This window comes from Molossus molossus, unplaced genomic scaffold (genome assembly GCF_014108415.1).
Source record: "Molossus molossus isolate mMolMol1 unplaced genomic scaffold, mMolMol1.p scaffold_m16_p_12, whole genome shotgun sequence".
Lineage (NCBI taxonomy): Eukaryota > Metazoa > Chordata > Mammalia > Chiroptera > Molossidae > Molossus > Molossus molossus.
Window position 1 is genome coordinate 71,319,654 of NW_023425347.1, and position 26,783 is coordinate 71,346,436.

The 26,783-nt window shown below is 40.9% G+C and overlaps 1 protein-coding gene and 1 pseudogene across 2 annotated transcripts in view; both read left to right on the forward strand.

Moving 5' to 3' along the window:
- Positions 1 to 26,783, forward strand: part of TESK2 (testis associated actin remodelling kinase 2) — a 139,896-nt gene that overhangs the window by 37,068 nt on the left and 76,045 nt on the right. The window lies entirely within an intron of this gene.
- On the forward strand, positions 11,669 to 11,992 carry LOC118626055 (annotated as a pseudogene).

The following is a 26,783-nucleotide window of genomic DNA, read 5'->3' on the forward strand; positions in this document are numbered from 1 at the left end:
TTTGCCATTTTAACTGGGTGTACAGTTTAGTGGCATTAAATGCATTTATATATGCCATCATCCCAAAAAGAAACTTTGTATCCATTAAACAATAACTCGCTATTTGTCCCTATTGCCAACCCCTGTTAACTCTATTCTACTTTCTGTCTCTATGAATTTGCCTATTTTAGGTACCTCTTATTAGTGGAATCATATAATATTTGTCCTTTTGTGTCTGGCTTATTTTACTTAGCAGAATATCCTCAAGTTTCATCTGTGTTATAGCATATATCAGAATTTCATTCCTTTTTATGGCTGAATAATAACCCATTCTATGTATATACTACATTTTGGTTATCCATTAATCTGTTGATGGACATTTGGGTTGTTTCCACTTTTTTATTATTGTGAATAATGCTACTATGAATTTTGGTGTACAAGTATCTGTTTGAATCCCTGCTTTCAATTCTTTTGAGTATTTACCTATAAGTAGAATTTTGTGTTGTATAGTAATTCTGTGTTTATTATTTTTTTTAATGGTAAAATATACATAATATAAAATTTACTGTCTTAACTTTTTTTTTTTTTTTTTTAACCCTCACCCAGGGATATTTTTTCCATTGATTTTTAGAGAGAGTGGAGGAAGGGGAGGAGAGAAAGAGAAAGAAACACTGATGTGAGAGAGACACATCTAATAGTTGCCTCCCACATTAACCCCATCTGGGACCAGGGATTGAACCCACAACTCTTCAGTGTGAGGGCTGACACTCTAACCACTGAGCAACACCAGGCAAGGCACTGTCTTAACCATTTTTAAGTGTACAGATAAGTAGTGTTACGTATATTCACATTGTTGTGTAACCAATCTCTAGAACTTTTTCATCTTGCAAAACTGAAACTCTATACCCATTAAACAACAATTCCTCCTCTTCCCCCCTCCCCAAGATTCTGGCAACAACCATTCTACTTTCTGTTTCTGAGTTTGACTACTCTGGATATCTTATATAAATGAAATCATGTAGTATTTGTCTTTTTGTGACTGCCCTATTTCACTTAGTCTATGATTAAGTTTTTAAGGGACCACCACACTATTTTCCACAGTGGCTGCACTATTTTACCTTGCTACCAGCAATGCACAAGAGTTCCAATGTCTCCACATTCTCATCAACACTTGTTTTTTTGTATTGTGTTTTATCCTCACCAGAGGATATTTTTCCATTGATTTTTAGATAGAGTGAAAAGGAGGGAGAGAAAGGGAGAAACATCAATATAATGTGAGAGACACACATTGATTGGTTGCCTTCCTCATGACCCTGACCAGGGCTGGGCATTGGTTCTCCTTTCTACCAAACCAGGTGTGGGCTCTTGACCGGGAATCAAACCTGTAACCCTTTGGTACTTAGGCTGACACTCTAACCACTGAGATAAACTTGTCAGGGCTCGTTCACATTTGTAATTTTTCTTTTAATAGTAGCAATACCACTTGGCTAGTTTGGCTCAGCTGTTTGAGCGTCAGCCTGCAGACCAGAGAGTCCCAGGTTCAGTTCCCGCTAAAGGCACGTACCTTGGTTGCGGTTTATCCCTGGCCCTAATTGGGGTCGTGTGGATGGCAACCAGTCGATGTGTCTCTTTCACATCAATGTTTCTCTCTCTCTCTTCCTCTCTCCCTCCCACTCTATCTGAAAATAAAGATGCAAAAATGTCCTCAGGTGAGGATAAAAAAAAAATAGTAGCAATACTGGAGGGTGTGAACTGATATCTCATTGTGGCTTTGACTTATAGTTCTCTAATGATTAGTGATGAGCAAATCTTCTTTTTTTTATCCTCAGCCGAGGACATTCTTTGATATTTTGTTCAGATAGAGTGGGAGGGATAGAGAGAGAGAGAAACATCGACGTGAAAGGGACACATCGAGTGGCTGCCACCCGCACGACCCAACCAGGGCCGGGGACAAACTGCAACCGAGGTACGCGCCCTTAGCGGGAACCGAACCCGGGTCTCTCAGGACCGCAGGCCAATGCTCTAACCGCTGAGCCAAACCGGCCAGGGCGTGATGAGCAAATTTTCATGTGTTTATTGGCCTTTTGTGTATCTTTTTCTGAGAAATATCTGTCCAAGTCCTTTGCCCATTTTTGAATTAGGTTTTATTTGTATATAAGGGATATATATCTCTTATCAGATATATGATTCGAAAATATTTTCTCCTATTCAATAGGCTGTCTTCACTCTTTTGATAGTGTCCTTTGATTCACACAAGTTTTTTTTTTTTTAATCCTCACCCGAGGACATTTTTCCATTTTTTGTTCAGATAGAGTGGGAGGGAGAGAGAGAGAGAGAAACATCGACGTGAAAGGGTCACATCGAGTGGTTGCCACCCGCACGACCCAACCAGGGCTGGGGACAAACTGCAACCAAGTTACATGCCCTTAGCGGGAACCGAACCCGGGTCTTCCGGACCGCAGGCTAATGCTCTAACCGCTGAGCCAAACTGGCCAGGGCACAAGTTTTTAACTTTCTATTTTTTTCTTTTGTTACCTGTGCTTTATGGTGTCATATTCAAGAAATCATTGCCAAATTCAATATCATGAATATTTTCCTTAATGTTTTGTTCTAAGAGTTTTTTTAGTTTTAGCTGTTACATTTAGGTCTTTGATCCCTGTAAGTTAATTTTTTTTTATATGGTATAAGGTCTAATTTCATTCTTTTGCATGTGGGTATATAGTTTTCCTAGCATCCTAGCACCATTTGTTGAAAAGACTGTTCTTTCCCCATTGAATGGTCTTGGCACCCTGTCAAAAATCAATTTAACTTATGTGCTAAAATTATTAACTCATTTTAATTTGTATGCTCCTAATATCAATGAAGTCCTTTTTTGTTGGTCATTTATGTAATATGTTTATAATTTTACCTGTATTTTTATTATTATTGTGTTAATTATTTTATAGTTCTTTATAGTCCTGATAATAATTCTTTATTACAGTGTTGCAGGTATTTTCTCTCTGCTTGTCTTTTGTCTTTTTAGTTTTATGTAGTTAGGTCTGTCATTCTTTTCATTTATAACTTGTGGATTTTATATTTTGTCTAAGAGAGCCTTCCCACTACACGGTTTTGAAAATATTGTACTATGTTTCTTCTAATGCTTTTATAACATATTTCATTGAATTTAAGATACAATTGATTATAAGATGCACCTGTTGCCATTTAAACTGTAACAATTCTTATTACTTAGATGTATTATTTTTACTTAGAGGTTTCTTATAGACTTGATTAGGTAGGCATAGCTTTTTGTCATGTTATACTTTTGAAAAAAGGAAGGTGTATTGGAAATAAATTGGTTAAAGCATTTTTTTTCCCTTTGACCCTCATCCTAGTTAAGACATTTTATTTTTTATTTTTTTATTTTTTATTTTTTTTTATCCTCACCCGAGGACATTTTTCCATTTTTTGTTCAGGTAGAGTGGGAGGGAGAGAGAGGAACAGAGAGAGAGAGAGAGAAACATCGACGTGAAAAGAACACATCGAGTGGCTGCCATCCACACAACCGACCAGGGCCGGGGACAACCTGCAACCGAGGTACGTGCCCTTAGCGGAAACCGAACCCGGGTCTCTCAGGACCGCAGGCCGACGCTCTAACCGCTGAACCAAACCGGCCAGGGCAAGACATTTTAAAATCAACCAATGAGACCAGCTGGTATGGCTCAAGGGTTGAGCGTCAACCCATGCACCAAGAGGTCACGGGTTCGATTTTTGGTCAGGGCATGTGCCCAGGTTGTGGGCCTTGACCCCCAGTGAGGGACATGCAGGAGGTGGCCAATCGATGTTCTCTCTTATCAATGTTTCCATCTCTCTCTCCCTCTCCATTTCCTCTCTCTCTCAAAATCAATAAAGAAAAAATAACAAAAAATAAATAAAAATAAAAGTAAAATCAACCAATGAATGCATAAATAAGTAAAACAACAAAATTAGTATTTCTCTCCCTTCCTCTCTCTCTCTCTCTCAAATCAATGAAAAACATATCCTTGGGTAAGAATTAAAAAAAAAAAAAAAAGGTTTTCTTTTTTATCATGAATGAGTATTGGATTTTGTCAAATGCTCTTTCTGTACTGTTGATATGATAATGTGATTTTGTTTTTTTTAGCCTGTTCATGTGATGGATTATATTAATTGATTTTCAGATCTTGAACTAGCCTCATATGCCTAGGTGGTTTCGTGTCTAACATTAATTTGGGGAATTTCTCAGTTATTGAATTATTGCTTCAAATATTGCTTCTGTTTTTTCTCCCTTTTCTTTCTTTTATTTGTTAATCCTCACCCAAGGATATTTTTCCATTGATTTTTAGAGAAAGTGGAAGGGAGGGAGGGAGGGAGAGAGGGAGAGAGAGACAAACATCAATGTGAGAGAGACAAACATCAATGTGAGAGAGAAACATTGATCAGTTGCTTTCCCAACAACCCTGAATGAGGCTGGGGATCCAACCTGCAACCCAGGGATGTGACCTTGACCTGGAATTGAACCCTCAACCCTTCGGTCCATGGACTGACACTAACCACTGAACAAACTGGCCAGGGTACTTGCAGTATTTTAAAAACTGACTTGTAACAATTTTTGTTTTTTTATCCTCACCCGAGGATATTTTTCCTTTTTTTTTTTTGTGTACAGATAGAGTGGGAGGGAGAGAGAGGAAGGGAGAGAGAGAGAGAAACATCGACGTGAAGGGACACATCGAGTGGCTGCCACCCGCACGACCAACCAGGGCCGGGGACAAACTGCAACCGAGGTACATGCCCTTAGCGGGAACCGAACCCGGGTCTCTCCGGACCGCAGGCCGACGCTCTAACCGCTGAGCCAAACTGGCCAGGCGTAACAATTTTTGTAATGCAGAAATAGTTCATTTTGTTGTTTACTGTTTTAATCTTTTCATTTCTGACATATTTCTTTTATTATTTAGAAAGGTTCTCTGTACTCCTATATTATAAATAAAATTACCATTTTAAAAGTATTTTTATGATTTTACTTTTTTGAAATATGTTTTTATTGAATTTTTTTAGAGAGAGAGGAAGGGAGAGAGAGAAATATTGATGTGAGAAACATCGATCAGCTGCCTCCTGCATGCCCCCTACTGGGGATCAAGCCCACAACCTGGGCATGTGCCCTGACTGGGAATTGAACCAGCAACTTTTCAGTTCATGGGATGACGCTCAATCCACTGAGCCACACTGGCTGGGCTGGAATTCAGTTTTTAGATGCCTGTTCATTTGTTATTAGCAACGTTTTTCTTAAATTTATCTTTATTGTTGAAAATAATACAGATGTCCCTCCTTTTTTCCCCATTGACCCCCTACTCCACACTCCCACCCCACCCCTGCCTTCCCCACACTATTTTCTGTGTTCATTGGATACGCGTATTTGCATACAAGTTCTTTGATTTATCTCTTCTTGCACCCCCACTTCCCTCTGATGGTCGTCAGTCTAACAACCAATTTGTTTGCTTCTTGGCTTCACCTACTCTACTGTTGGTTTCCTGTAAGTTATTTTTATGTATGTATGTATTTATTTATTTATTTATTAATCCTTACCTGAGGACATTTTTTGTATTTATCTTCAGATAGAGCAAGAGGGAGAGGGGCAGGGAGAGAGAGAAAGAAACATCGATGTAAAAGAGACACATTGACTGGTTGCCACCCACACAACCCCAACCGGGGCCGCGGACAAACTGCAACCAAGGTACATGCTCTTAGTGGGAACCGAACCCGGGACTCTTTGGTCCATGGGCCGATGCTTTAACTACTGAGCCAAACCGGCCAGGGCTGTAAGTTGTTCTTTATTTCAGTTAGTACATCCTTCATTTCTGACTGGTCCTTTTTTATGCTTTTGAGGTCCTCACTGGGTTCCTTGAGCATCCTTATAATGAGTGTGCTGGTTCCTTAGAGCATCCTTATAATACATCTGTTAGATTGCTATCTCCATTTTGTTTAGTTCTTTTCCTGGAGTTTTGTTCTGCTCTTTCATTTGGGACATGTTTGTTTGTCTCCTCATTTTGTTTGCCTCCCTGTGTTTGTTTCCATGTATTAGGGACAGTTGCTATGTCTCTTAAGCTTTGTAAGGTGACCTTTTGTAGTAGGTGTTCTGTAGGGTCCAGTGGCACAGCCTCCCTGATCACCCAGCTTGGCATTCAAGGTACAACCCCTTGTGTAGGCTGTGCACCCTTCTTTTGTAAATGAGTCTTGATTACTGTTGACACATCAATGGGTGCGATTTTCTCAGGCTGATCAGCTGCAAGGACTGGTTGTGCGCACTGCCCTCTAATCACTTTGGAGGATCAGCTGTGCAGAGGCCACCACAGAACAAGACTCTGGTACCCACTGAGTCCACCTCTTGAGTATGTTGCTTGTGAATGTGGTTGGGTGGTGGTGCTTCGATGTGGTCTGAAGCTGGCCATTGAGTTCTAGAGCCTCCCAGGATGCACAGGCCAAGAGCAGCCACTGCATGTGTTCTACCTGGGGCCATCAGACATAAGCTGCAAAGTGATCTGCAGATGGCTGCTTCTTGTGCTGGGCTTACAGGTGCCCAGGAGAGGCCCTGCTGTGAACCAAGGCTGGCTGCTGCTAGTGCCAGGCTGGGGGCCACTTAGCAAGTGGGGTGGGGATCACTGAGGTCAGGTGCTGCTTGTTTGAGAGAGATTTTAGGAAAATCTGAAGCATGAGACAAGATAGGCCATTTCTATGGTAAAGCCATTGGCGCAGTTAAGCCTGAAAGTTGGATCAGGCAGGGTCTCCAGGAATCACCAGGGTGGGGCAAACAGTGTGAGCCATGCCCTGGCGGGTTTGGCTCAGCGGTTAGAGCGTCGGCCTGCGGTCCAGAGACACCCGGGTTCGGTTCCCGCTAAGGGCATGTACCTCGGTTGCAGTTTGTCCCCGGCCCTGGTTGGTCATGCGGGTGGCAGCCACTCGATGTGTTCCTTTCACATCGATGTTTCTCTCTCTCTCTCCCTTCCTCTCTCTCCCTCCCACTCTACCTGAACAAAAAATGGAAAAATGTCCTTGGGTGAGGATAAAAACAAAACAAAACAGTGTGAGCCAGGTTGCTGGAGTCCCAGATATGGCGCCCATCTGCTGGGTGCATGGGGGAAGGGCTCACCAAAGGAATAAGGGCCTCCACCAGCATGTCTGTCTGAGAGAAAGCTGCCCCTCCAGCTCTTGCCCCATTGCAAAACAGCACAGTTCTTCCATATATGTCTCTGGTGTCTTTCAAGCTACCTCCCCTGTGCTGGAGCCCAGAGGGAGCAAGTTCCAGTAAGTCTGTATGCAGCCCCTTTAAGAGGTACTGCCTGGGGCTCCAGCAGCCTCAGCCTCCCTCAGCTGCCTTCTGAACACCCCCCACTGGGGATTGAGTCTACAACCCAGGCGTGTGCCCTGACTGGGAATCGAACTGGGACCTGTCAGTCCATGGTATAACACTCAATCCATTGTGCCACACCAGCTGGGCATATTGGCCTCCTTAATGTGGGTTGCCCTCATCTGATCATTTGAAGGCCTAAACAGAACAAAGAGGCTGACCCTCCTATGATTAAGAGGGAACTTTTGGCCCTGACTGGTTTGGCTGAGCGGTTAGAACGTTGGCCTGCTGTCCAGAGAGACCTGGGTTCAGTTCTCGCTAAGGGCGCATACCTCAGTTGTGGTTTGTCCCTGGCCCTGGTTGGTCGTGTGGGTGGCAGCCACTGGATGCGTCCCTTTCACGTCAGTGTTTCTCTTTCTCTCTGTTCCTCTCTCTTCCTCCCACTCTATCTGAACAAAGAATGGAAAAATGTCCTCGGGTGAGGATTAAAAAAAAAAAAGGGAGCTTCTGCCTAATTGTTTGAGAAGGGACATTGGTCTTCTCCTGCCTTTTGCTTGGAACCGAAATATTGGCTCTTCTTGGGCCTTGAGCCTGTCAACTTTTGGACTGGAACTTATATCACTGGCTCTCCTGGTTCTCTGGCCTTTGGACTCAGACTGGAACTTCACCTTTGGCTTCCTGAGTCTCCAGTTTGCTAACTGCAGCTCTTGGGACCTCTCAGCATCCATAATTGTATGAGCCATTTTCTTATAATAAATCTCTATTTGTATATATCATTTTGGTTTTAGTTCTCTAGGAGACTTGAATACATATGGCGATACAAGTATTTTTCTTTTTTGATCTCTTAGTAAAGTAAATTATATCAGTAGGTATTGTAATATTGAACCATCCTTGCATTCCTGGTGTATTAGTCTTTAACATGCTGCTAACTTCTTTTTGCTGGGGTGTTTTTGCCTTGATATTCGTGAGAATGGTGTGTGGTTTTCCTTTTCTTTTTAACTTTATTTTTGACCCTATTACAGATGTCCCCATTTTTCCTCCATTTGCCAACCTCCACCCACCCTCTGCTCCTCCTTTTCTCTGGCCATCACTACACTATTGTCTGTGTCTATAGGTTATGCATATATATTCTTTTTTTTCATTTTTTTTTATTCCTCATCTGAGGATATTTTCCCATTGATTTTCAGATAGAATGGGAGGGAGGCGGGAGAGAGAGAGAGAGAGAGAAAGAGAAAGAGAAAGAAACATCGATGTGAGAGAGACACATTGATTGATTGCCTCCCACACGACCCTGATCAGGGCCAGGGATCAAACTGCAACTGAGATATGTGCCCTTAATCGGAATCTAACCCAGGACTCTTTGGTGTTCTAACCCCTGAGCAAAACCAGCCAGGGCATGCATACATATTTTTTGGCTAATTCTTTCACTTTCTTTCATCTAGTCTCTTCCCATACCCCATTCTGACTTCTGTCAGTTTGTTCCATGGATCCATGCCTCTGGTTCTATTTTTTTTTTTTTTAAATCCTCACTTGAGGACATTTTTGCACTTATCTTTAGATAGAGCGGGAGGGAGAGAAACATTGATGCGAGAGACACATCGACTGGTGCCACCCACATGACCCTAACTGGGCCGGGGACAAACTGCAACCGAGGTACGTGCCCTTAGCGGGAACTGAACCTGGGCCTCTCTCTGGTCCGTAAGCCGACACTCTAACTGCTGAGCCAAACCAGCCAGGGCTCTGGTTCTATTTTGTTGGTCAGTTTATTTTATTAATTAGATTCCACATATAAGTGAAATCATATGGTATTTGTCTTTTTCTGACTGGCTTATTTCATTTAACATAATACCCATAAGGGCCATCCATGCTGTGGTATGTGGTTTTCTCTTTCATGCTTTTATGGTTAGGTTTTGGTAGCAATGTTATGTTTGCCTCATAAAAATAATTTGGAAGATTTTTTTTCCTCCCTATGCTTTGGAATAGTTGAAATAATATTGGAATAATTTATTCCTTTAATATCTATAGAATTCCCTTATGAAATGCCTGGTCAATTACTTGAAAACTTTTTCTGTTCTTCTAGGATAATTGGCTTTATGTATGTATGTATGTATGTATGTATGTATGTATTTATTGATTTTGGTACGTGCCCTTAGCGGGAACCGAATCCAGGACTCTCTGGTCCGCAGGCTGACGAGCCAAACCGGCCAGGGCTAATTGGCTTATTTAGAATTTTATTTCTTCTGAGTCAATTTTGGTAAATTATTATTTTTTTCATTTTTTTATTAGTATGTAGTATTTTTCTCTGACATTTTATTTTGTAAATTATTAGAAAAATATTTCTTATAGGTTTTATAATATACTTGCATAGAGATGAGTACGTTTTGAACATTAAATACTTTTGTTTGTTTAGAATCCCTTTCAGATTATATTGCAACTCTTAAGAGTATGGATCCTGCTGCTATTTGCTCTGCTGGTTATTTTTCATGGTTTTTCATTTCTCCTGTGATTTATCATTTTTTATTGAAAGCCTGTCATTAGTGGGAAATGTTTTTCCTTAGAGTTCTTGTGTTTTAGGTTGTGGATGATGTGTCCCAAAACAGTGGTCTCACATTTGCCTCTGCTGGGATCATATAGATTCTAGATCTGAACTTAAAGGCTTTATTTTTATTTCTTGGCTCAGGCTTTCTGTACAATGTTTATAGTACAAATCTCAATCCTGAACCTGATTATCATAGTTGGCTCTTGTTCCTAATTTAAGGTAATAGAGTCTAGCATTATACCACTGTGAATGTCCCTTACAATATAGGAGAAGGCTAGTTAATTGTAGTTTGTGGTATTTTAGGAAGTAACTACTTAACATTATGGTAAGAACATTATCATTGGGAAAGGAGGAATAGGTCTATGTATTTCTTCTCACATGTAATAGTCTGATACAAGGTTTGGTAAACTATAGCCCTTGTACTAAATCCAGACCGCCACTTGTTTTTTTTTAAATCCTCACCTGAGAATATTTTTTCCCCATTATCTTCAGACAGAGTGGGAGGGAGGGAGAGGGAGAGAGAGAGAGAGAGGAACCTTGATGTGTGAGAGAGGCACATTGACCGGTTGCCTCCCATAGGACCCCTAACTAGGGCCAGGGACTGAACTGCAACTGAGGTACGTGCCCTTGACCAGAATTGAACCCTCAATTCTTTGATCTGCGGGCTGATGCCCTAACTGCTGAGCCAAACTTGCCAGGGCTGCCACTTGTTTTTGTACATAAAGTATTATTGGAACACATCCACACCCATTTGTTAGTATATGTTCTGTGGTTGATTTTTGAGTAGTTGTAACAGTGACTGTAGGGCCTCAAAGCCTAAGATACATACTATCTAAACCCTTTACAGAAAGTTAACCAACCTCTGGTCTAATAACTATAGTGCATAGCTAGGTGATGGTTAGTTTTTATCTTTGATTACAAAGTACACATGATTACAGAGCTTTAAAGGTCAGGTTACATAAAAAGTATATTCATCGCAATAAAAGGAAATATTTGACTTCTGATGTGGGAGATATAAATTATGTAGATAACTTAAGGACTTTTAGTTGCCTTAGCAAAAGAAAGACTGGTTGATGAATGACTTTACATTGAAAAATATGGATTTATGCTGTTTCTTATTTGTAGTTCTTTAAAATAAGTTTGTTTAGAATTTAGGACCTTCTGGTGATTCATCATTTAAAATATACCTTAGTTATGTTATCTGTTCAATTTACACTATTCTTCATTTAGTTCTGAAGCCTGACTTTAGATAATTTACAGACTGTTAGGCTATACTTTATGAAGGATGAAAAACTACAGTTAGCAAAGTCCTCATGATCTTTATTTTACACCGTGTGGGTCAAGTAGCCCCATGATTACAATTAAGATAATTTGTCATATTCCTTACCAAAAGTTATAAAAAATTGTCTTGTGTTGCCCTGGCCAATTTGGCTCAGTGGTTGAGCGTCAAACTGCGGACCAGAGAGTCCCGGGTTGGGTTCCCACTAGGGGCATGTACCACACACACAAAAAATTGTCTTATGTTGCCTGGCCAGTGTGGCTCAGTGGTTGAGCATCGACCCATGTAACATGAACCCATGTCACCGGTTCTATTCCCAGTCAGGGCACATGCCCAGGTCATTGGCACGCAACCTGGTGAGGGGCATGCAGGAGGCGGCCGATCGATGTTCTCTCTCATCAATGTTTCTCTCTCTCTCTCCCTCTCCCTTCCTCTCTCTCTAAAATCAATTAAAAAAAAAAAAAAGAAAGAGAAAACATTTTTTAAAAATTGTCTTGTCTTGCTCTTCCGGGGATGATGACTTCAGGCATTAACAATGGTCCAGATTTTGAAATACTGTTGGAGGCTGTCCTACAATACAGTCTCTAACAAAACTAGGCTGTCCTGGACCCCTGGTAATAGAATTGATTTACCTTTAATACCAAGAAGTTGGGAAAGTACCAAAGTCTGCATGAGGCCTGTGTCCAGGCTGACTTCGTGGAGTTCTCATCATGAGACCTAAAGTTCTAATGAGGTTGTCTAAAACGTAAACACATGTCAGCAGGGCCTATGGTGGATCCATGTGTGCCAAATGTAAGCTTTCCTTATTGAGGAGCAGAAAACCGTTGTAAAAGTGTTGAAGGTACAAGCCCAGAGCTAGAAAGTTAAATTTTAAAAAAATGAAGCTTTGCGTGGCCGGTGTGGCTCAGTGGTTGAGCATTGACCCATGCACCAAGAGGTTGCCAGTTTAATTCCTGGTCAGGGTACATGCCCGGGTTGTAGGCCGGATCTTCAGTGTGGAGCGTGCAGGATGCGGCCAATTGATGTTCTCTCTCATCGATGTTTCTATCTCTCTTTCTCTCTTCCTCTTTCTCTCTGATTTTAATAAAGAAAAAAAAAATGAAGCTTTTTTAGTAAAGAAGCAATTAAAAGGCTAAAAAATTTTCTTACCTCAAGTAATCTTATTTACTTGTATAGCTGTAAAAATATCTGTTTCATCCCTGGCCGGCTTGGTTCAGTGGTTAGAGCATCAGTTACAGACCGAAGAGTGGAGGGTTTGATTCCAGTCAAGAGCAGGTACCTTGGTTGGGGTTTGGTCCCCATCCCTGGTTGGGGTCGTATGGGAGGCAACCAAACGATGCGTCTCTATCACATCGATGTTTCTTTTTCTTTCTCTCTCTCCCTTCCACTCTGTGTGAAAACATTTTAAAACATGGAAAAATATCCTCAGGTGAGGATTAAAAAAAAATATATATATATATATTTTTTTTTCATTCTAGCATTTGGTTTTGGAAGGAACTTGGGCTCCTTTAGATTGTGACCCTCAGAGGTAGAACACATTTTAAAAATTAATCAACTTGGTAATTTTATTGGTTAAACTTGGACTATGTTTATGGATTATAAATGTCTTAGGACCTCAGAAAATGATTCAATTGTTATTGGGTAACATGTATTTTAGGTTGCAATTAATTTATCATCATTCTACAGATTATCATGGTAGAGGTAGAAAGTTTTGAACACAGCCCTGGCCAGTTTGGCTCAGCGGTTAGAGCGTCGGCCTGCGGTCCGGAGAGACCCGGGTTCGGTTCCCGCTAAGGGCACGTACTTCGGTTGCAGTTTGTCCCCGGCCCTGGTTGGTCGTGCGGGTGGCAGCCACTCGATGTGTCCCTTCACGTCGATGTTTCTCTCTCTCTCCCTTCCTCTCTCTCCCTCCCACTCTATCTGTACAAAAAATGGAAAAATATCCTCGGGTGAGTATAAAAAAAAAAAAAAAAAAAAGAAAGTTTTGAACACAAAGTTCCCTTTCATTACCTACATAATTATTGATTATGAGTAGAGACTATTAATACTGATTATAAGAAGAGAAAAAGAGAGAGAGACACAGATGGAAAAGCTGGTACTTTATATATTCTGAGAAAGATATGTGTAGAAGGAAAGCTAAATTCATTCGTTTTAAAGCATAGTTCTATTTTTCCACACTGTATATTTGGGAATATATATTAATACTTTTATTTTTTATTTTTTTTAGATAGAGTGGAAGGCAGGGAGGGAGAGAGACAGAAGCACTGATGTGAGAGAGACACATCAATTGGTTGCCTTATGCATGACCCCTACCAGGGCTGGGGATCAAACCTGCAACCTAGTTATGTGCCCTTGACTGGGAATCAAACCCAAGACTTCCTGGTCTGAGGGCTGACACTCTAACCACTTGAGCAAAACTGGCCAGGGCTATAATACTTTCAGAAATGTATTTACAAGATTGGTTTTATAATCATTCTAGAAATGTATTTATTTATTTATTTAAATATTTTTATTGATTTCTTTTTTTTTTTTTTTTGAGAGAGGGGAAGGGAAGAGAGAGAGAGAGAGAGAGAGAGACAGACATCACTGTGAGAGAGAGACATTGATTGGCTGCCTCTTGCGTGCCCCCTACTGTGGATTGGGCCCAAAACCCAGGCATGTGCCCTGACTGGGAATTGAACTGAGACCTCTCAGTCCGTAGGAGGATGCTCAATCCACTGAGCCACACTGGCTGGGCCAGAAATTGTTTTATTTAAAAAACACACATACTCAACAAAAGGAAAACAAAGAACCCAATTAAAAAATGGGCAGAGGAACTAAATAGACATCTCTCCAAACAGGACATACAAATGGCTAAGAGACATATGAAGAAATGGTCAACATCACTAATCATCAGAGAGATGCAAATTAAAACAATAATGAGGTATCACCTCACACCTGTCAGAATGGCCGCCATCAACAAATCATCAAACAACAAGTGTTGGCGAGGGTGTGGAGAAAAGGGGACTCTGGTACACTGCTGGTGGGAATGCAGACTGATGCAGCCACTATGGAAAACAATATGGTGTTACCTCAAAAAATTAACAATTGAACTTCCATTTGACCCAGTGATCCCACTTCTAGGAATATACCCTAAGAAGCCTGAATCACCAATCAGAAAGAATATATGTACCCCCATGTTCATAGCAGCACTATTTACAATAGCTGAGATCTGGAAACAGCCCAAGTGTCCATTAGTAGACGAATGGATAACAAAGCTGTGGTACATATACATAATGGAGTACTATGCATCTGTAAGAAAGAAAGATCTCTTATCCTTTGAGATGACATGGAGGGACCTGGAAAGTATTATCCTAAGCAAAACAAGCCAAGCAGAAAAAGATAAATACCACATGATCTCACTTATTTATGGAATATAATGAACATAACAGTCTGAGGAATAGGGTAGACCCAGAAACATGGAAGTAGGGTACAGACTGACAACCCTCAGAAGAGGGGGTGGTGGGGGGAAGGAAGAGATAAACCACAGAACTTATATGCATGTATGCATAACCAGTGGACATGAACAACAAAGTCGGGGATGGGGCGGGGGGGATGGGGAGGAGGGTGTCAATGGGATAAAAAAAGAGAAACATTTGTAACAAAAATAAAATAAATAAAAAAAACGCTTTTAAACAAGGATAAAATGTGTTCTGATATGCATTATAATAATAAGATTTTCTGGAAAAAAAGATTACTTTGACTACAGGTTATCAAATTAATTAGAGGGTAAGAATAGTTTCAGTTTGCAATGGTGACTTGTAGCGGAAATGTGTGTGATGGCAATGGGGATGGAGAGGAATGAAATGATTTGAAATGCTGGACATGCTTTTTAATATATCAACTTAAGTATGCTTATAAAAATTGATATATTTAGAAGGTACTATCTGTAGCATTTGGTGAATGGTTGGATGTGTTTGTGTGGGGAAGGAGGAATCAAATATGATTTCAGTTACTAGCCGCTGAATGTTTGAACCCTGAAGGAGGAACACGTTTGATAATTTCAGATTTGGGTTAGAGTGTGAGGTGCTTATGAGACCTATACCTAGAAATGATCAATAAGCAGTTACGTATAGAGATACGGAGCTCAGAAGACAGATCGGGCCTTGAGATGTCAATTTAAGAACCAATAACATGAAGCAACAAAAGCCATGGATATGAATGAGATTATACAGAGACTGTAAATAGACAATAAAGGAAGGCATGGAAACAAACATTAAGGAACTTTAGTATTTTAAGGGTTGCATAGAGGAAGGAAGAGCTGACAAAGAAGCCTTAACAGGAGTAGCAAGAGGGGTAAGAGAACCAGTGTGTGTGTGTGTGTGTGTGTATCTGTGTTAGTGAGTGAAAGAGAGAGACTTGATGAAATTTTAACCTAAGAGCACAAAGTTTGTGTTCTTTTAACTGTACCCTTATAACGATGCCTGCCTTGTAGTGTTGGAAGGATCAAATGAAATATATAGAGCACCTTGTATAATGCCTAGTCCATCAAGCAAATAGTAGCTTTTGTAATCTTATGGAAGCCATCTTTTTCAGATGTGATTTAATTAAACAAAAAAAAACTTTTTAATTAATTTTTCTAGATGGGAAGGGAGAGAGAGAGACATTGATATGAGAGAGAAACATTGATTGGTTGGTTGCCTTCCACACATGCCCCTATTGGAGATTAAACTGGCAACCTGGGTATGTTCCCTTACCGGGGCTCGAACTGACCACCTGTTGATGTATGGACAATAATGCTCTAGTCAACTGAGCCATACCAGCCAGGGCCTATCTACCTAATTGATAAATGGAATAGTACATCTAATTTTGATCCAGTTTATAAGAAAGAAATAGATAATTTTATTCACTTTTTTGGGAGATATCCCCAAAATGTGTGTGTGTATACTTTCTTTTTTGTTTTGTATTGTTAATCCTTACCCTAGGATATTTTCCCATTGATTTTTAGATAAAGTCGAAGGGAAGGAGGGAGAGAGAGAGAGACAGAGAGAGAAAGAAAACATCAATATGAGGGAGGCATATTGATTAGTTGCCTCCTGCATGACTCCACTGGGGCCAGGGATTGAACCTGCAACCCAGGTACTTGCCCTTGACCAGAAATCAAACTCATGATCCTTTGGTCCCAGGGCTGACGCTCTAATCACTGAGGCAAAACAGCCAGGGCTATATATTTTTTCTTATAGAGTTCAACCTGATTCAGTTTATGTGGCAAGTATATAACTAGTTATATAAGATATATGCTTAAATTCCCCCCCCCCCCCCCCCGTAATATTTTCCTAAATTGACAGCACTATGTCTGGAAATGCCAGGCTAAAAGACATAGTAAATTTATAAACCAAAAGAGCCAGATATCTTCCATCTGCTTGGTCCTGAAACATTTATTTATTCACATTCATAGTTATACATTTATTATTTAGTGCCATGGAGCTTGTCATGCAAACTCTAAGTCTGTAGCATTATTAACAGTTTGGTATAAAGAAAGTTAAGGGGAACATTTCAGTATGAATGTTATTTTGTTCTGGGATGTTTTATTTTTGTGCTCAGGAAGATAAAGATTTTGTGTTCTCTTGTAGTCTTGTCTGCTTTGAGAAGTAAGATCCTGGGTCTCAAAATGCTAGTGTTGCTGCAGTGATCTTAGTGTCCCAAATGATTATACTTTTTAGCCTTTTAAACTGTAACTTGTGAAATTTGCGAGAGTGAAACTTTTCTCTGAAATTTTTTTTTTCTGTATTGATTTTAGAGAAGAAAGGAGAGGGAGAGAGAGAGAAACATCTATGAGAAAGAACATTGATTAGCCACCTCCTGCATGCCCCCCACTGGGGATTGGGCCCACAACCTGGACATGTGCCCTGACTGGGACTTGAACCGGTGACCTCTTGGTACATGGGTCAACACTCAACCACTGAGCCACAATGGCCTGGCAAAAACTTTTCTCTTAAAAAAAAATTTTTTTTTTCTTTATTGATATTAGAGAGAGGAAGGGAGAGGGAGAGAGAGAGAAACATCGATGAGAGAGAGCATCAATTGGCCACCTCCTGCACACCCCCACTGGGGATCGGGCCCACAACCTGGGCATGTGCCCTGACTGGGAATCGAACTGGTGACCTCTTGGTGCATGGGTTGACACTCAACCACTGAGCCATACTTGTCGGGCAAAACTTTTATCTTTTAAATGTGATCATGTTGCAGCCTGAATCTACAAATACTCATGGATTTTTCTCAGATTGTTTTTACTTCATGGTTGTGTTTGTCTCTTTATGCTTCTTTGAGACCTCACTGTAAATTGTTTTCATCAACACCAGGTGGTCCTCTTCTAACAAGATGTAATTAATGCCTACATGCTTTAATAACAACTGTGTCAGAAAAGAGTTAAACTGTATGCCTTGGAAGTGTATAAGGAAGCTCTTGTAAGAGGACTAAGAACTTGACAGTGAGGATGATGTAAGGTAGTACATATTTTTTTGAGGGTGAGGTTTAGGAGAGAATCTATTAGGCATTTCTGACATACTAGTTTTCCGTTTTTTTTGCTCTGACTGAGATGTAGTTTATATACCAAGGCCATTTAGGAAACAAAATAGTGAATTCTGGGAGTAATTTGAACCACCCCATCTCCAAAACACCCATTAGCAAGATGTGTGTGTCTGTCTGCTTGTCTGTCTCCTCATATGAAATCAGCCATTTCAGAATTCAACTGCTCCAGGTAGTCAAAGAGTTAAGGTAACCCTCAAAATCAAGAATGGCCCTGGCCGGTTTGGCTCAGCGGTTAGAGCGTCAGCCTGCGGTCCGGAGAGACCCAGGTTCGGTTCCCGCTAAGGGCACGTACTTCGGTTGCAGTTTGTCCTGGCCCTGGTTGGTCGTGCGGGTGGCAGCCACTCGATGTGTCCCTTCACGTCGATGTTTCTCTCTCTCTCTCCCTCCCACTCTATCTGTACAAAAAATGGAAAAATATCCTCGGGTGAGGATAAAAATAAATAAATAAATAAAACAAAATCAAGAATGGCATTAAGGAAGAACAAATATAGAGAAAACCCTTAAGTGTACAGTATTACTCTGGTATGAAAGCAGTGTTATGTAGGAACTGAGCATATTTGTTGGTTTGTTTGGTTAATCTTTACCCAAGGATATTTTTCCATTGATTTTTAGATAGAATGGAAGGGAGGGAGGGAGGGAGAGAGAAACATTGATGTGAGAAACATTGATTGGTTGTCTCCCACATGACTCCCGACTGGGGCTGGGGATCGAACCTGCAACACAGGTACGTGCCCTTGACTGGGAATCAAACCTCAGATCCTTCACTCCAAAGGCTGACGCTCTAATCACTAAGCCAAACCGACCAGGACCAGAACTGAGCTTATTTTTAACCATCAGGAAAATGTTTTCAATGTCAGAAACAGTGATGGAAAGAGTATGGACCGAGCCCTGGCCGGTTTGGCTCAGCGGTTGGAGCGTCGGCCTGCGGTCCTGAGAGACCCGGGTTCGGTTCCCCCTAAGGGCACGTACCTCGGTTGCAGTTTGTCCCCGTCCCTGGTTGGTCGTGCGGGTGGCAGCCACTCGATGTGTCCCTTCACGTCGATGTTTCTCTCTCTCTCTCCCTTCCTCTCTCTCCCTCCCACTCTATCTGAACAAAAAATGTAAAAATGTCCTCGGGTGAGGATAAAAAAAAAAAAAAAGACTATGGACCGAGAAGACTAGAGCAGCAGGGATTGAGCCTTAAGAAGTATTTTTATTTGGGGAGAGTGTGAAGGAAAAAAAGAGACAAACAGCAGCTAGAGATAGGTTCCTAAAGACCAGAGAAACTGCCACATCTACCAAACACAAATTCCAAGGAGCTGACACCTTATTAGAAGTTTAGAAAAAAAGGGTCAAGAGGAAAAACAACTTCTCTCCTCACCTCCCACCCCCCTTTTCAAGGAGTTAGCATTGAAAAGCCTGGCAGAAATAGGATGGTAGCAGTCCAATGCTTCTTAGAACTCTGCGCCTTGGAAATAGTCTTTGTTGCATATCCTTATTGTCTGTCAAAATGGCTTCTTGCTAAATTTCCTATTGTTTTTCTTGTTGCTTTAAACTGGTTTTGCAAACTCTTTGAGTTACAGGGGTTTTCAGAGAGAGAGAGAGAACTCTGACGGGGAGGTTCAGTGTTTTGGGGTTTGTGAAATGTGTATTTGTATTACATGTATACTTAAGGTTCACACACAACGGTGTATGATTGTAGCTTTTGGCCATATTCAGTACATTTAATAATTCTTCCAGAGCTGATGTGGAAAGTTGGGCTGCTAATTAGCAAAGAATTTTGTAGATGTGTCTGTGGGCTGAGCTCAGCACTAGGTGACATCTAGGGATACTTTATCAGGTAGCAAATTTTACTGTGTGCCTATTGCTATAGAGAAGTATCTCCCAAGATCCTTTAATTGATAATCTAGTTGGAAAAGAAAAAACTGGAAGCACACAAGTTGTATGGACAACTTGGATTCACTCAGTATGTAGAAGTATTTCTGTAGATAATGATACATATGTGAAGTCATGTGAAATATTACAAAAAACTGATTCTAGAGTGTATTATTTTTCAGTGAGGAGAGTGAGGTGGTTGCTTCCCCTTTGTGATCTCATAGTACTTGGCTGATTCTTCTGCTTCAACATGTAGTAAACATTGGGACTATTTGCTATCTTCATCATATATTTATTTACTCAGCTGATATTTAGCTAATGCTCATTAGGTGTAGGACTTAGAGCTACATGCTAAGGATAGAGAAATAAATAAAATCCAGCCCTACAAGAGCCCTTTGCTTAGGCTGGAAGACAGGAAATGTATTTAAAACACAGCATTTGTTGAAGTTGAGCCTTTAGCAAGAGCCCAAAGTTGCTTAATACGTAGCTGCTAAATGTGTGAAAATATGCTAAGGAATATAATGCTGGGCACCAGTACAAACCTGTCAATATTAAGAAACGTCCAAACCTGTAAGAATATTTATGGGTTTATTTGAGCCAAACTGACAACAGTGGCCATGAAGCAATATCTTAATGAATTGAGAAAATGCTCCAGAGAATGGCAGTTTTGCACTTACTTTATACATTACAATCAAAGGAGAAGGCCTAAGGGGGTTACATGAAATTCATTGGTGATAGATTAGGGAGGCAGGAAACCGAAAAGCAGGGAAATCTCTGGGATTGGATAAAAAATAAAAGGAATAGACACATACTTTTTTTCCACCTATGGGTATGGGATAGTTAGCAGTCAACAATTAACATGATAATAATAATGAGGAAATTTGTGGTTTGTGGCCCTGATGCTTAATATGTGTCCTGAAGGGTCTGGAAAAAAGTAAATTCCCTTGTATTCCAAAGGTGTGTTGTCTTAGATGGGAAAAAAGAAAAGGCAAGTAGGCTCAGTTAAGGTGAAAATTGACTTTTGTCAGGGAGGATGCTGGCCTAGGACATGACTACCTGCCATAAACTGCTTTTAGTTAAAAAGCTTAAATTTCAGACCATCCTTTGTGGTTACTTTAGGTCTTTGAGTTTGCAAGGCTGTCACACAGGCCCTTGTAAACTGAGCTTGTCAGATGGGCTTGTGGCCCCCATTTGTCCACAGTTTCTTTGTTTTCTATTTCATTAATTTTTGTTTTTATCTTTATTATACTTTCTTGTTTTCTAGCATCTTTAAACTCAAGCTCATTTATTTTTTTAATCTTTTGTAAATCAGTTAGAATTGTCTTGAGCAGTATGTTACAGAAACCTGAAGACAGTGGCTTATCCAAATAAGAAATTAATTTTTCTTAAGAAATCTTGAGAAATTCCTATTCTTGTCTGCTTGAGGAAGTCATCAACAATCCAGTCTTCTAGCTTCCTCTGTCTGTAGTGTGTGGCTTTTGTCCTTTTGGTTACAAGATAGCTGCTTTTGATGCAAGCAATACACATCTTTGCTCCAGTATATAAAAAGGGGGAAGGATAAAGGACAATTTCACTAGGAGAACAGTAGCATTCTCAGAATCCCCACTAGCAACTTCTGCTTAATCTTCTTACTAGGTCTCAGTCACCTGGTGCACCCTAGCTGCAAGGAATATTGCCAAATTGAATGTTTTAACTGAGAACATTGCCATCTAAGATGTTGGGTAAATAATTAGTATTGTTCACTATGTTTTTAAAAAATGTGTTTTTATTGATTTTTTTAGAGAGAAAGGAAGGAAGAGAGAGAGAAACATCAGTTGGTTGCCTTCTGCATGCCCCTACTTGGGATCGAGCCTGAGACCTGGGCATGTGCCCTGACCAGGAATTGAACCTGGATCTCTCAGTCCCATGGGACAATGCTCAATCCACTGAGCCACACTGGCCGGGCCACTATTCTTGTTTTTAATTATCTTTTTGTTGATTTCTAATTTTATTTCATAGTGGTCTAGAAATGTGGGGTTTTTTTGTTTTGTTTTTGTTAATCCTCACCCAAGGGTATTTTTATATTGATTTCTTTTTTAAAGTGAGTGGAAGGGAGAGACAGGGACAGAGAGAGAGAGACAGAGAGACATCGATGTGAAAGAGACACACCAATTGGTTGCTTCCCGCACCACCCAACCAAGGCTAAGAATTGAACCTGGGCCGATGCTCTGACCCCAGAGCCAAACTGGCCAAGGTAGGTATGTGGTTTTTTGAACCACATTAATTCTTTGAAATAAAAGGTCTGAGTCTGCAGAAGATAACATCCACAATGCAAGGCCAATGTAGAGCAAAATGATTTTATTGCATGTGCCTGGGTGCAGACAGGCTGAGCCCGTAGAGGGGTCAGCCTCAAATAACAGTTGAAGTGTGGGTTATATACTCCTAGCTTTTGACATTTTCTGCTGAGGTACTCTGCCTGGCTCATTGTCCACTTTGCAGTTGGACTGGTCTGGTATCACATCTTGTATCTGCTGGGTGATTCATTGTCTTGCGGATAATCAGTAATCCTTACTTAACAGAAGGCTGAGCAAAGGTCATGCAAGCAACGCATTTTTCATGGTTTTCACCTTTTGCAAGCTTTTACCTTTACCCATTGAAATGTTACTAACCTTTTCAGAAATTTTTTGAGAATTAATTTATGATGTAGTACCTGTGCACTTTGGTAAATTTGTTCATGTATACTTGAGAAAAAAAAACAAACACCTGTCTTTGTTGGGACAGCATTAAATCAAGTATGTCAGTTTTATTAATATGTATGATATTCATATTCATTTCTTATCTGCTTGAGCTTTTACTCTCTAAGAAGTAGGTCAAATATCCCATGAAGATTCCAGATTTGTCATTTGCCTTGTTCTTTTTTTGATACATGACTGTTGCTAGAAAGGGGGTCTGCCTAGTGCCAGTGGGTAGTGTGTGGATTCTTGACTTTGTGCAGGAAAGATTTCACAACACAAATCCAGGTGATTTTCAGAGGACATATTAAAGCTGGGGACGGTGAGCCCTGGCCAGTTTGGCTCAGCGGTTAGAGCGTCAGCCTGCGGTCCGCAGAGACCCGGGTTCGGTTCCCGCTAAGGGCACGTACTTTGGTTGCAGTTTGTCCCCGGCCCTGGTTGGTCGTGCGGGTGGCAGCCACTTGATGTGTCCCTTCACATCGATGTTTCTCTCTCTCTCCCTTCCTCTCTCTCCCTCCCGCTCTATCTGTACAAAAAATGGAAAAATGTCCTCGGGTGAGGATAAAAAAAAAAAAAAGCTGGGGACGGTGAAACAAGGAAGGGCCTAGGATAGAAGAAGTAATAGGAGAGAGACTAGGGGGAGAAATGAACCTAGACTGAGCTGTTTTGGCTCACTAAGGAGTCAGATAAGCCCTGGTCTGTGTGGCTCAGTTGGTTGAGTATCACCTGTGCACTGAAGTGTTGCTGGTTAGATTTGGGCAGGGCTCCGGGTCCTAGATCCCCTGTAAGGGGCGTGTAGGAGGGAGCCAATATGTTTCACTCTCACATCGATGTTTCTCTCTCTCCCTTTCCATTCCTCTCTCTTTAAAAGTCAATAACTTATTCTTTTTTTTTATCCTCACCCGAAGGCATTTTTGCATTTATCTTCAGATAGAGCAGGAGGGAGAGAGAGGAGAAGAGAGAGAGAGAGAAACATTAATGTGAGAGAGACACATCGACTGGTTGCCACCCACATGACTCCAGCCGGGGCCAGGACAAACTGTAACCAAGGTATGTGCCCTTATCTGGAACCGAACCTGAGACTCTGTGGTCCACAGGCCGATGCTGTAACTGATGAACCAAACTGGCAGGGCTAAACTATCCTTTAAAAAAAAAAGTCAGCCCTGGCCAGTTTGGCTCAGCGGTTAGAGCGTCGGCCTGTGGTCCGGAGAGACCCGGGTTCGGTTCCCGCTAAGGGCACGTACTTCAGTTGCAGTTTGTCCCCGGCCCTGGTTGGTCGTGCGGGTGGCAGCCACTCGATGTGTCCCTTCACGTCGATGTTTCTCTCTCTTTCTCCCTTCCTCTCTCTTCCTCCCACTCTATCTGTACAAAAAATGGAAAAATAACCTCGGGTGAGGATTAAAAAAAAAAAAAAAGTCTGAGAAAAGGGGTCCTTGGGGATAGGGTCAGGGGGTTAGCCCAGGATAGCTTCTGCTGCCCATTGCTCCCAGGTTGCAAATCTTCTGGGGTCCCTTAGAGATTAGGAGATACATGCCTGTGGGGGAAGAAGAGGGGGCAGGGAAAGGTAGAGAAGTGCTCTAGGAAGAGGGAGAGTCAGTAGTGGGACTTTCATTTTGAGGGTTTTTAAAGGCTGGGGTTTTAGGGGAGGTCTTAGGGGAGGATCTGAATAGAATATTCATCAGTTTTATGCTGATGTGCGAAAATAAGATTTATCCCCTTAACATCATCTGTCCTTGGGTGTGGTTTGCAAATGGCACTAATTGGATTTTTGTTATCTATCTCCCTGAGTAGGGTGATTTAAGCTGTTTACCCTCCAGTTGGGGAGAAGTGTAAACCATTTACTCTTAAGTGTCCTTGGTTACAGACAATAGGATTTTGTGATTTATTAGGTGACTGTAAACTGATTGGCTGTTGAACTATCTGTCTCAGTTTCCCTATTCTGCTTGTCCTGGCTTTTTAGAAGGCTGCTTACTGTTGGAAACATATAAGACCATGATTATTATTTCTTGACACAGTAATTATAATGTAGTGTGCACACAGTGTTTTTTCCTTATATCAGTTGTTCTTAACCCCAATGTCCTTTGCATAATCTAGGCTCAAATTCTGGCTCTGTATGAGCTAGAGAAAGTCATTTAATCCCTCTGTTTCTCAGTTTCCATAGCTGTAAAATGGGGTATATTAATAATACCTACCTCATAGAATTATTTTGAGGATTAAGTGAGTTAATATATACAAAGCAGTTATACGGCAGAACCTAGTATTATGTTACCTATATTATTAATATAACAATTTTTTTATGGTGAAAAAAATCTTTATATTTAGAATTAGCCAGCTGGACTCAGTTTAGGTGACCCCAGTTTTGTTGGTAATATCGAAAGCATCGTAGAAGACAGTTGAATATATGTCTTCTTTTCTCCACTAGGCCTGATCAGGTTTTGACCTTGGCAACGTTATTTTCATAGTTTCTTCACAGCCTGTTTGATCTTGTGCTTGTTGGCCTTGACATCCACAAATGTATTGTTGTCTTCTATCTTTTTCTTGGCTGACTCAGTAGTCAGAGGGCAGAGTGTTCAAGCTTGCTTCAGTTGGGGGTGCTTTTCCAGGGATATTTGGGTTGCCTTCAGAGCCTCTGTGTTTTGGGCTATGGGAAAGTAGGTGATATGTATATCTTTTATGTTGTGGCTGTGGACTCTTTTCAGGCTTGCTTTCTTGATCTTGAAAGTCTTTGCTTTGACTTCTGCTTTGGGAGGGACAGGGGCTTCCTTTGCTTTTGGCGCCATCTTCATGAAAAGCTAGAACAATTTTTAAAAATACAACTCAACTACCATGAAATCAAATTAATAGGCAATTAAGGTTACTGTTGCTCCTAAGTATAAAACATCACCATGATACCCTAACTCTATGATAACAGTAAAAGAAAACTAAATTAGTAAAAATAGAGATTTCAGTATGTACATTTTGGGGCCTGAACATTCCAGAAGACATAATAAAGTAGTCAGATACTAGTTTTAGATTTAAGAGGAAACAATCAGAAGCCACTCCATGCAAGAAAAAAAAATTAAAGATTAGAGATACCAGTGAATATTAGAATAAAAGTATAATAACCTACGAGACTTATTTGTAAACTTAGTTGGAACAAGAATAGTATGCCAAGACAAATTACAGATTGATGAGGGAGAGAAAACAGGGAGGTATGATATATCTTTGTCAACTTTATCAGTGTTTCTTTGTAAAATGTTCATTTAATCTGGAATGTTTCATTAGGGGAAAAGTTGGCAGAGTAGGTGCATTGAGAACTGTATTTGTGGGCAGAGAAAAAGTAAACTTTTAACTTATACTTGATATTTTGAAACAAAGGCTAAATCACCATAAATATAAAAACTATAAATGGATTCTGATACATATGTGTTGAATTGGTATTCAGATACCAGGAGCTGGATTCCATTGGCTGTTGAATTTTCTGAAATGTTGACCAATTCTTTTTTTTTTTTTTTTAATGTTTTTATTGATTTTTAGAGAGAGAGAGGAAGGGAGAGGGAGAGAGAGAGAGAAACATTGATGAGAGAGAAACATCAATTGGCTGCCTCCTGCATGCCCTCCACTGGGGATCAAGCCAGCAACCCAGGCATGTGCCCTGACTGGGAATTGAACCAGTGACCTCTTGGTGCATGGGTCGATGTTCAACCACTGAGCCATACTGGGCGGGCTGTTGACCAATTCCTTTTTTTTCCCCCTTTATTGATTTTTAGAGAGAGAGAGGAAGGGAGAGGGAGAGAGACCGAAACATCGATGAGAGAGAACATCGACTGACTGCCTCCTGCATGCTCCCCACTGGGGATCTGGCCTACAATCTGGGCACGTGCCCTGAATGAGGATGGAACCGGGGATCGAACCGGTGACCAGGTCCTGGTGCATGGGTTAATGCTCAGCCACTGAGCCACACTGACCAGGCTATTGACCAGTTCTTAATGATGTTCTGAACAAACAAAAAAGCAAATTTTCCTCAATTTACAAGGTAGTTGCATTTGGTATAGAAAATTCAGTATATATTAAAACCATGCAAGCCCTCTCCCTCTTCTCCTCTCCTTCTCCCTCCCCCTCCACCTGCCTCTCTCCCTCTCCCTCTCTCACACAGGCACCTTTCCCCACCTTCTTTCCCCAGACATGCTGTCTGAAGCACACCCATGCATTTCCCCCTCTCCATCCCCCAGGCACATTCTTTTTGCCTTTCTTTCTCCTAAGCTTCAAGGGTGCTTCTTTTGCCTCTGTAACTTGTATTCTGAGTTCATGTAGCCCAGCTGGCTCCCTTCTTCTTTGGCTCACTTCTACTATTGGGACTTTCTAAGTAAACTTTCACTAAAAAAATAAAAATAAAAAATAATAAAACCATGCAAGATGACTTTGTTTTTATGTAAAATGGAGTTAGAATTTAAGCTAGAGTTAGGGGTTTTGTGTATATATCAGAGGTAAAATCGCTGGATCATATGGCAATTCTACCTTTACTTTTTTGAGGTC